Consider the following 10,751-nt stretch of genomic DNA (forward strand, 5'->3'; position numbering starts at 1 on the left):
CTGCAACTGTACAGAATGGCTCCCATTGGCCATTCCACCAACCAAAGACAGGGCCACCCACACGCGTCACTGGCGCCACCCTCAGAATGAGGCACTGGCCTCAGTGTGGTTATATTTCCCCCCCAGTGACCACCCCTGTCATCACAGGATGGCGGGGCCACCACACATAACATTACAACTGTTACACGTGCCTTGATGAATCAGGACCTCTATCTTTCAGACAATTCTAGCAATTGTAATTCAATTAAAATGAAAGGGGAAGTGTCAAACTGTTCTAGGCAATGCCCGTCAAACACTACACATCTATACCATTCATGATCCCAAATTCCCCCCTTTTTTCACATGGTTTGGTCTTGTCAGATTTGCTGATAGCGTTGCCAGCTCTGCCTGGTTCAAAATAAAGTTCTGCATATTATCCATGCTGCAGCATTGTGCTAGTCGGTCTCTTATTGTATATTCAGTAAAGCAATCATGAATATTTTATCTCTGCTAGATGAACAGATGAATTACAGATAAATGTTAAAACCTTTTCAATGTGAATCATTAATTCCACAGTTGTAGAGATACTTTCATGGTCATTGCAGTCTAATAAAGCATCAACCTCCACATCTGATTTTTCTTTAAAACCATATAAACGATTTTATCACAGTTATCCCCACAGGGGAGAATTTGGTTTACACATGGGGAGGAGGAGGGAGTTTAGAGGCTCGTGTTTTTGGCCATTCCAACAACAAACTTGGGGCAACCAAAAGCCACTCTCTTTTGTTTTGGTTCAGTAGCTGGGACCCACCTGAAAAGGTGGTGCACAATAATGTTACTAACAATGAACCTCCCTTTTAATGGAGAGTGCTCCACCACCACCCAAATATGTCATTAATGGCTGCTGACTGGCATGCTTTTCTGCCAAAGCTACGTTCTGAACCAAGGAACCAAAACTCGCCAACACCCTGACCTTTGAAAGCCCACCAAGACCCCTAAATAGTTGCTCCGCAAAACAAACTAAACCATCCGACCATTACAAGTGCGCATACTTAAATTGAATCCAAAGGCAAACCCCTACTGACTCCTCTTCCTCATCACAAACCAACCAATGTCCAGGTTCACTTTAGAATGGGCCATATCAAGGCGAACAGCACTAATAGCGTCTCTTCACATCCTCCTGGGGATAATATCCGACCAGATCAAGTGAATCCTTGGCCAGTGAATCAGGGTCATATAGAGATTGGACTTAATTATTGCTATAAACTCTAATCCCTTCAGTTTTTGAGATAATCTCCACCCAAATGAATAGATAGCACTCAGGGATGCCACACATTGGCTTCATTCGTGGACAGGGTTCTTAACAATGAAGACCAACAGATGCCCCTTAAACCCAACCAACAAATGCTCCTAGCCCTGGGAAAATGATCACACCATAAGCTGAAGAACTCCTACTGGCCCAGTATAAAAGAAATGTCCCACAATCCACACCTTCATGGGGTTCCATTGATAACCTGAAACATGGAAGGATGATACATTTAAATAAAGCAGTCCATAACAGATAACATCCAACAAGGGCAGCAAATGTAGAGCTAAACACAGCAGGCCTAGCCAGGGCAAAGGATGAACGGTGTGAACCATATGGAGGTAAAACTGTAAAAATTCTTAAAGGGCCACAAGCCAATCAGGCCAAACCTCCCCCTTAAACAACTCCAGCATGCACCTCAATTTATCCACCTTGTCAGCCGAGAAACTGTAACAACCTGCATGCGTGTCAATTTCAATCCCCAAATACGATAGATTGGCCATCAGACCCTCAGTTTTGACTGCTATGGGTACCACCAACACTGTAAACAAAGCCTTTGCCAAAAATAACTGTCCCACAGCTATCTGAATTAGAGATGCTCAGGCTCGGTTTTCTGAAAACCACCCGAACTTAAGGGATCCGAGTAGGCTTGGGAACCGGCTTGTTACTTTTCCGAGTCCTTGGATCTGAATCGAGGCAAAGCATCATTGTTGCGTTGTCAGTACTTCCCTCCCCAGGAGATCCAGCGCCATTGCACACACAGAAACAGGGGTAGCAATGTTCTTGTCACTCTACAGTCTCCAGTGACTTTTCTCAGTGCCATTGCTCACACAGAAACAGGGGTAGCAGTGTTCTTGTCACTCTCTAGTCTCCAGTGCCATTGCTCATACAGAAACAGGAGGGGTAGCTGTGTTCTTGTCACTCTCCAGTCTCCAGTGTCATTGCTCAGTGCCATTGCTCATACAGAAACAGGAGGGGTAGCAGTGTTCTTGTCACTTGAGAAAAACTGGCTGGAAATGGTTGGAAATTAATGTTATTGAGGTTAATAATAATGCAGGGACAAAAAAGAGCCAAATTATGTGATTTTAGCAAAAAAAAAAATAGTAATTTTAGAAAAAAATTGAAATTGAAAACCAAAACCAAAACACGCAAAGGAGGTTTTGCCAAAACCAAAACACAAAGTTAATCCAGATCCAAAACCAAAACAAGGGGGTCAGTGAACATCTCTAATCTGAATCCCCCTGGGCCCACCAACGAAAAAATCATCTAGATACAGCGATAGGGAATAACTGAAACATTCAAAAATATGCGCACAACACCACAGAGGCCATGGTCAAGCATTTATCCACATAAACAACACAGGAGCGAGAAGTGTCAGGGAGCCCGTGGCACGTCCTCTGAGAGGGAGGGCGGCGGCGATCAGGACAGGGGGCTAGCAGAAGCCTTGTGAGGCGATGGTGGGGTTATATGGGGCCCCTTCTGGCTAACCATGGCGGAAAGCTGAGGGGAGTTGAGGGGGAATGAAATGCAGAGGCAAAGGGAAAAAAAGAAAAGGGGCAAAGGATATATACACATATATACATACATATATACACATATATATATATATATGCACACCTTTTATCATGTAGCTGTAAAACTTAAAAACAATATAGCAACTCAATATACTACCAATTTTATAACAATGAAATTTACCTAATATGACCTGCTTTCAATAATTAAAAGCATTTAAGATCAATGATAGATTAATAATTAAAGCCAAATAAAACATTTTATCTGTAGACTAATTACATCAATTATTTAGTGCCTAAATTGATGAGGCATGACTAACTTCACTGTTATATAATTCTGATGAACACACTAATAAATTCAGAAATGTCTATTTTTTACTGCTGCCAAGAAAGGCACAGAAGTACAGTCACAATAAATATGCACCAAAATGATTTTATTTAAAATCCTTCCAATTGAAAAGGGACCAATGAACCAAACAAAATGATCTTTTGTTTTTTTGTTTGCTAGGCTGTGAGGAAGTAGGTTTTCAAATGACTAACCTCTAAATTTTAGTAGGTATTGCTTTGCTCTAACTACCCCTTGCAATTAGGTGGAAATGCTGCTAGCAGTTGTCAGTGGCTACCCGTTGACCCCAACACTGCTAATTGGTTTTCAATGCAGGACACCCACAGATGATGACCCATGAAAAACATGCTGGGTACAGTAGCTGCTGACATGGTAAAAAAAGGAGTAAGAAAGTACATAATTGGGGATACGCTATGCAGTGGTTCCAAACTGTGTGCCACGGCGATCTCATAGGGGTGCCGCGGCCAGGGCCGGTGGTAAACAAGGCGGGGGACTACTTGGTAATTATTTTGGCTTAGCGGCGCCTTGAAAAGATTATGGAGACCCTTAGGGTGCTTTGAATTGAGAAAGATTGGGAGCCACTGGGCTAATGTTGGGGGGGGGGGGGGAGCAGAATTAGTCCATGGTCAAAAAATGGACAACAAAGGCAAAATATAGAGAATAGAAAATCTTTATATAGAGAACGTTGAAGTTACCGGTGAAGCATCTAAGTGCACGTTATGGAACTGACTCATACAGCATAAGTAGAGTTTTAAAAAAAGAGCATGAAACTTGAGCATAGTTCTGCCCCTATACAAATCCAAGCGTATCTCAATATATGTTTTGATTTGATTCTGGGTGTCAGTACGTTTTTCTTAATCAGTACTTGCTGGACCCAGACACACAGAGCAGACTGCAGAATATGCACATGGGTAAGAACATTAAATGTTTACATCAGAACGTACAACACTTTTATTTGATCAAAATTTTAAAAAAAAAATCTCGACAGTTTAATCACTTATATAATTGATAAATTTATATTTATTTGCAAATATAATTTTTTTTACTTTACATTAATTTACATTAATTACATAAATAAAGATGCTTAAAATGTGTACTGTACATACAATGTGTTTCAATAAAATATCTTAGTTGCATACAGGTGTTGTGTGATAGCTACTGGCACACGTACAGTACTGTGCAAAAGGTTTAGGCAGACGTGGAAATATTCTATCAAGTAAGAATGCTTTTAATTTATTTTTTATCAATTAACAAAATGCAGACTCAATGGTGTTGAGATCAGGGCCATATCATCACCTCCGGGCAGGCGCCGGCTGGGAGAGGGATGGCCGGGGAGCACACAGGCTAAATGGACGTACGTCTGAGCATGATTCAGCCCTATAAGTTTAGCACCACCTCGACCAAGTTGGCACTTGTGCGTTCACCAATGTATGGGAACCATGCATCTGTAGGGGGCTGACAGATGATCTATAGATGGGTATAACAGCCCATGTCTGATATTCATCTCATAGAAATAATCTCATGCCTAGAAACTAATAATAACCACAAATATGGATTTATTATGAACCATTACTTCTTAAAATATCTGCTGCTCTTAAGGGAAATCCATTCTCTGTAAATAATTCTGCAGGCATATATTTCTGCCTGATTCAGCTCTGTCTTTGCCAATTTCTTTCCCTGTTAGTTGCGCAATTGACACAATCACAAAAGACAATCATAAATTGCAGTCTGTTAGATTTACTTAAACAACAAGCAAATCCATTACTTCACCGTAGTATACGTCAAAGGCTGTGTATTGCTGAGCTGAATAACATACATGAAATAACTTCACTTCCGTTTCACTATGGTCTCTTACACACTCCTCACAACCGTCCTGACAATCTGGAGTTCTGTAGGGAAACACCGGTTATTGAAGAATTTAGGAAAGGGATGTAGTCATTAAAGGGGTTGGATACACTTTGGAAGTAGATTGGAAAATAATTTGAATAATTTTAATCTTTATTTATTTATTTTATATGTTTTTTTGTGATCATATTTTTTTCCTTTTGGGCAGTAATTTAGAATTATGTTATAATTGTTTTGTATAGTTGATACTGGACAAAATACCCTCCTCATTTTGACACTGCCGATCCTGAGCGCATACACATGAATTGGAAGGACATTGTTCCATCATTGAACAAGATTTTTTGTTTAAAATTTAAATCAAACACTACGATGAGCTTTGGAATGACAATCGTTCATCGTTGGAGTTTACACACTAATGTGATATCGGGCCGAATGGTCGTTTATCATGTGATTGGCACGATAATCAGCTGAAAAACCTGTAGTGTGGACCCAGCCTAACACTATACATGAAAAATAAACTAACACAGGTTTTTCTGATAAGTAAAACAATAAAATAAGTCAGGTATGCTCCAAAATTCAGACAAAAGTTGATTAGACACATTCTTGTAATGGCGAAATGCCTAATCACACTTAATTGGAAGAAGACAGACCCACCCACTAGTTAAGTACCAAAAATCTGGCAAACACATAAAATGGAACATATCACCAGTATCATTCTTAACGGTCCCCTCCAGTTCTCCTCCACCTGGAACACCTGCACCTCCTATTTCACAACAGACCTATAGAATAAGCTACACTCCTAACTCCTTCATACACTTTCCGGTTTCCATCCCCCTACTATCCTCTACTAACAGCCCCCTGTCCTCCTCATTCCTCTCTCATTTCCTTTAATCATCTACTTTTACTCCTCACCTCTTAAGACCTTCATGCAAAAGGACCCAATTTCTCCTCTTTACTATATTGTTTATGATTTATATATATCTTTATTTGTGAATAATGCTTAAATGATATTTATAAGCAAATATATTTATTATCAGATTACCATTGGTCCAGATTGAACTCTGTACACCCCTTCCTTCCCTTTTATTTTTTGTATCCCTAAAAAAAACTCAATAAACAAATTTAAAAATAAAATTAAAAAAAAATGTCAGGTTTACATTAAGAATATGAGGATGTATTCAATACAACATGCATTTTGAATAAAAACACAATAGATGTTAAGAGGACATTTATATTTAAATATTATTTAAAACTGGAAACTTTAATATATTGACATTGTAATGAATACATCTGATAATGCTTGTTTAAACACAAAACCTGTGTAATACATTTTTGAAATCTATTTTTTCTTGCTGCTTAGTGTTATTTAATATTAAATATATTAAACTATAAAGGATATTATATGATATGTATTCGTCCCTGGGAATAAATATGCAACGCTTAAATTTGATCATGAATAATCATGTTTTTTCTTTTCAAAACCATTTTCTCCTTTGTCTTATTATGCTCTTAATAGGAATCTAAACAATCTACTCAAATATTTTAAAAATAAAAAATGATTATTAGCCTTGGTGGTAAGTAAAACCCAAAGAATATTAAAAAAAATATATATAAAAAAAATTAGTATTTTGGGTAAAGCTGTAATAGTTTTATTGTAACGTTAGAAACTGGAGTGAAAAATTGCAAACTGTCATAACAAAGGACACCAGTGGTCAGAAGTGGAAGCATTTGATGAGAGGGGGCAGTTGCCCCATGCTGAGAGCTAATTGGCACTGCTACATTCTGTCATTCACAAAGACCCAACAAGACATTGACAGAACACAATAGCATATTATAGGGAACAGCACAAGCTGACAGCTGTCTCAATGAAGAGTTCTCCCCGTCCTACGGTGTCCTGTCAAAATTGAAAAGTGTAATTGTATGATGGTAACAAAAGATAAGCAGGAATGTGCAACGTTTAAATTCTCTGGAGGGACCCCCATAATATTTCAATTAAAAACTGGGGCACCCATGTTAACTGAAGTTTGCGTGGGCTATAATATCCACCCCGTATTTCTTATTAGGTTCCTAATAACATTAAAACAGTTATAGAATCCTGTTCCCATTTATCCTGTTCGTCTGGGTCCTTCAAGAATCTATGGAAAAATCCAGTACCATAAGCTCAGCTGGAAAACAGTGGAAGGTCCTGGGAAAACAGGGACACATCGGAGACCTAAATATATGACCTTGCTAAATTACGTCTATACCGTTCCTACATCAGGTCGGAAGTGTAAATCATGGAATAGTGGTGTTGTGGGACCAAAATGCTGATTGGTTTTGGGTTTAAAACAAAAGAAATTGGCAGTGGGATTAGTTCAATATTGATATATTTTACATATTTTTATGTTACTTGCAGTAGTGGAACTATCATTGGTGCGGCAGCTGCGGAGCACTGGGGCCCATGGAGATAATGGGGGCTGCTGCACGGCAGATGCAGAGGGTCTGAACTAGCAATCTGTGGGCCCCAGTTCCCTCCTCCCTGCTTCCCTGTTACTTGTGTCACTTGTGTTATATATATGGAAAGATCATACTTGCCAACCTTTCCTCGTTGGCTTCAGGGAGATCCCGGGGGAGGTGGGTGTGCAGGGGCGGGGCTTTATTAATCGCATCATTTTGGCCCTGCCCCTAAATGATTGTCGCAATTTTGCCCAATTACAGCAGGGGGCAGGGCTAAGATGATGCGATATTTGCATCATTAACCCCCGCCACTTATCTATTGCAGGGGCGAGAACCGGGAGGTTGCCCTGCTCTCCCGGGAGCCTGGGAGGTCTCCCAGAAATGCCGGAGTCTTCTAGACATTCCGGGTGAGTAGGCAACTATGCGTTAAAGAATAGAAGCTAATGAATCTCTAGAGACTTAAGTGTCTTTTACATTTCTGTCTTCATTACTGAAGTCCTGTTGTCTTACCTGTCAGTCTTTGATTAAATCTTGGTCTCCATGAAAATGGCCACCTCCATAGGCATCAATACGTGGACATAAGACACAATTTCTGAACTGTGTCATCATGCCACAGATGGTGAAGCCAACCACGTCTTGTACTGGCTCAGCATCAGGGAGAATGCCAGACTCTTCAGGGAGTGAGGGAGATCACCCCTATTTCAGGGAGTCTCCCTGACATTCAGGGAGAGTTGGCAAGTATGGGAAAGATGGACCCCTTACTGTAAATCAAAAGGAATTCACACACACGTGTCACTGTTATAGCTGTAGCTACCGGTCACATGACCTGCTGTGCACAGAAGTAATGGGATGTAAAATATACAGCTTAAATCATAATAATTCTCTTTATAACATAAGGGCCATAAAACATTTTGCTTTGTGAGTAATGTATAAATGTACAAATTTCTTGAACGCAAAATTCTAATTCTCATCATTGAAAAGACAGCATAATCCACCCATCTGAAGGCTGCATTTTCCGCTAATTCCTCAGTTGTAATGTCATATCCATCCAGTACATAATCCCTTACATTTTGTCAGCGTGTTTATCACATAGCTGCCTTGTTTATATTTACCTCATTCCCTGTAAATGGCTTGGCTTTACATGCCGGGATTGTGGAAGTGTGGAATCATATCTGTCTTGTACAGCAGCTCTAATCTATTAGCTGAGCTGGTTAGGTTCCAATTTGCAGTGTCAGACAATAATATCATCAGTACAAGGTCAGTCTGAGACACTCCTTTCCTGTGGGAAAGTCTTTCTGAAGCGACTGCCTCACTCGTTGCTCTAGATTCCAGGATTGTCTCTGTGCAGGGAAGATGCTGCTTGACAGCCCAGCCGTGATAAGAAGGATGAAATCATAAATATAACAAAGAGGATTGTTGTTCTTTTTGCATTATTTTGTCACTTCTGAGGCAACATAAAAAGGAACTGAAGATCAGGGTGTTTATTTACCAGCATAGAAACAGTATTATCTGAAAAAGATATGGACAGCGCAGTCTTTTGAAATTGAGAAGCCTGTTTATGAAATGAACTCTTCCGGCAGTGAAAACTGCAATCTTTTATTCAACAATTTAACATTATTTTATCGCCATGGCAGCAAAGCAATACTCATTGCCGTGATCAGAACAATCCAGAACCATAAGCCTATTGCAACCAATCAGATTCTAGCTGTCATTTTGCAGAATGTACGAAATAAATGATAACTAGAATATGATTGGTTGCTATAGGCAACATCCTCACTTTTCAAAAGTGCAGCTTGATAAATTTACCCCTAGAACCCACATTACACTCTGCTGAGCATGCATGGGGACCCGATACATGATATTACACTTAAATGTGTATATATGGGGGTCCTATTCCGCTCAATCGAGTATGTAAAAATGATTATGTTAATAAATATTTTTTTTTAGTTTAGTAGATCTGGTAATGCCGTGCTGAGATGGTGTTAACAGACCAGGTATCACAGCAGTGGTGGCAGAACTACCATTGGTGCAACAGGTGGGATGCATCGGGGCCCATGAAGCACATGTACCATCACTATACTTGGTAAATAGGCTCCCCATGCAACAGCAAACTTAAGGTCGGCAAGGTTATTATTACCAGTGGTAACCCCTTATGTACAAAAGGGAAATTGAAAAAAGTTTTAGCGATAGTGTTTTTTGCCCTCTAAAAAATCTGCCCCTAACTGTGTTACAACGACCATGCAATGGTGGATGTAGAGGTTACATCCAGCCAGTGGGATGCCTGTGGCAAAGCCCCAATTTAGTCCCTTATTTTAGAAATGTTAGATTTTTCTTTGAGATATGTCACCAATAGAGATTATGAAATAACTTGAAGTGGCAAAAGTGTGCTGTATAAATGGTTCCCCCCATCATTAACTATAAATGTTGCACCTTCAACAAGATCTTACTATAAAAGATAGTTATCTACTCTCTCGGAATGTCTGGGAGACTCACAAATTTCCGGGAGAGCCGGGCAACCTCCAGAACCCTGCCTGCTTCGTTGGTGAGGTGGGTGGAGGCAGGGCTAATTGAGTCATCCTGGCCACGCCCCCTGCTATAATAGGTCAAAATCAGTATTGTATAGCAGGGGGTGGGGCATAACGACACGGTTAATGTGGTCACGCCCTCAAGATACAACCAACGTTACAGATCTCCCGGAGGGGTGATCTCCAACGTTGGCAAGTATGCTGTAAAATAGTATTGCCCCATAATAAAATTATATATTACTATCACCTCCTTAAAATAATGATACAATTATATCCCCTTAATACAGTAATAAACAAATATTGTCTACTTAATATATTAATAAGCTAATGTTGCCCATAAAATAATTATAAATTAATATATACTATACACTATTAAAAACACTGCATGCGGTTTGCATTTTCAACCTCCAAACCGCAGAGTAATAAATCCTGCAGTTTGATGCAACCACATGTCACGTGTGTGGCGGAATGTCAAACTGCACACAAAACAGACAATTGATACAAAAATGTTCACAGAATTCTAATGGGTTCAGTCTATGCAAACATATACTGCATCAAAACATGTTTGGCTTTGCAGCAGTGCTTGTTTTATGTAAAAAGGAAACATTTATATGTAATCACGAGTTGACTAAAAAGGTCATTTTAAAGATAACATCTATTTATACATAAATATGGTATATGGGAAACAGTCTGCCACTTACAAAGTAATTCATACTGTGATAACCAGAATAATATATTAGCCCTTATTAGATTTCATTTATGTCATTCAAGTGCTGAAAAAACTGTCATGGTAACAATTTGCA

The sequence above is a fragment of the Mixophyes fleayi genome, chromosome 12 (genome assembly GCF_038048845.1).
Source record: "Mixophyes fleayi isolate aMixFle1 chromosome 12, aMixFle1.hap1, whole genome shotgun sequence".
NCBI classification, from domain to species: domain Eukaryota; kingdom Metazoa; phylum Chordata; class Amphibia; order Anura; family Limnodynastidae; genus Mixophyes; species Mixophyes fleayi.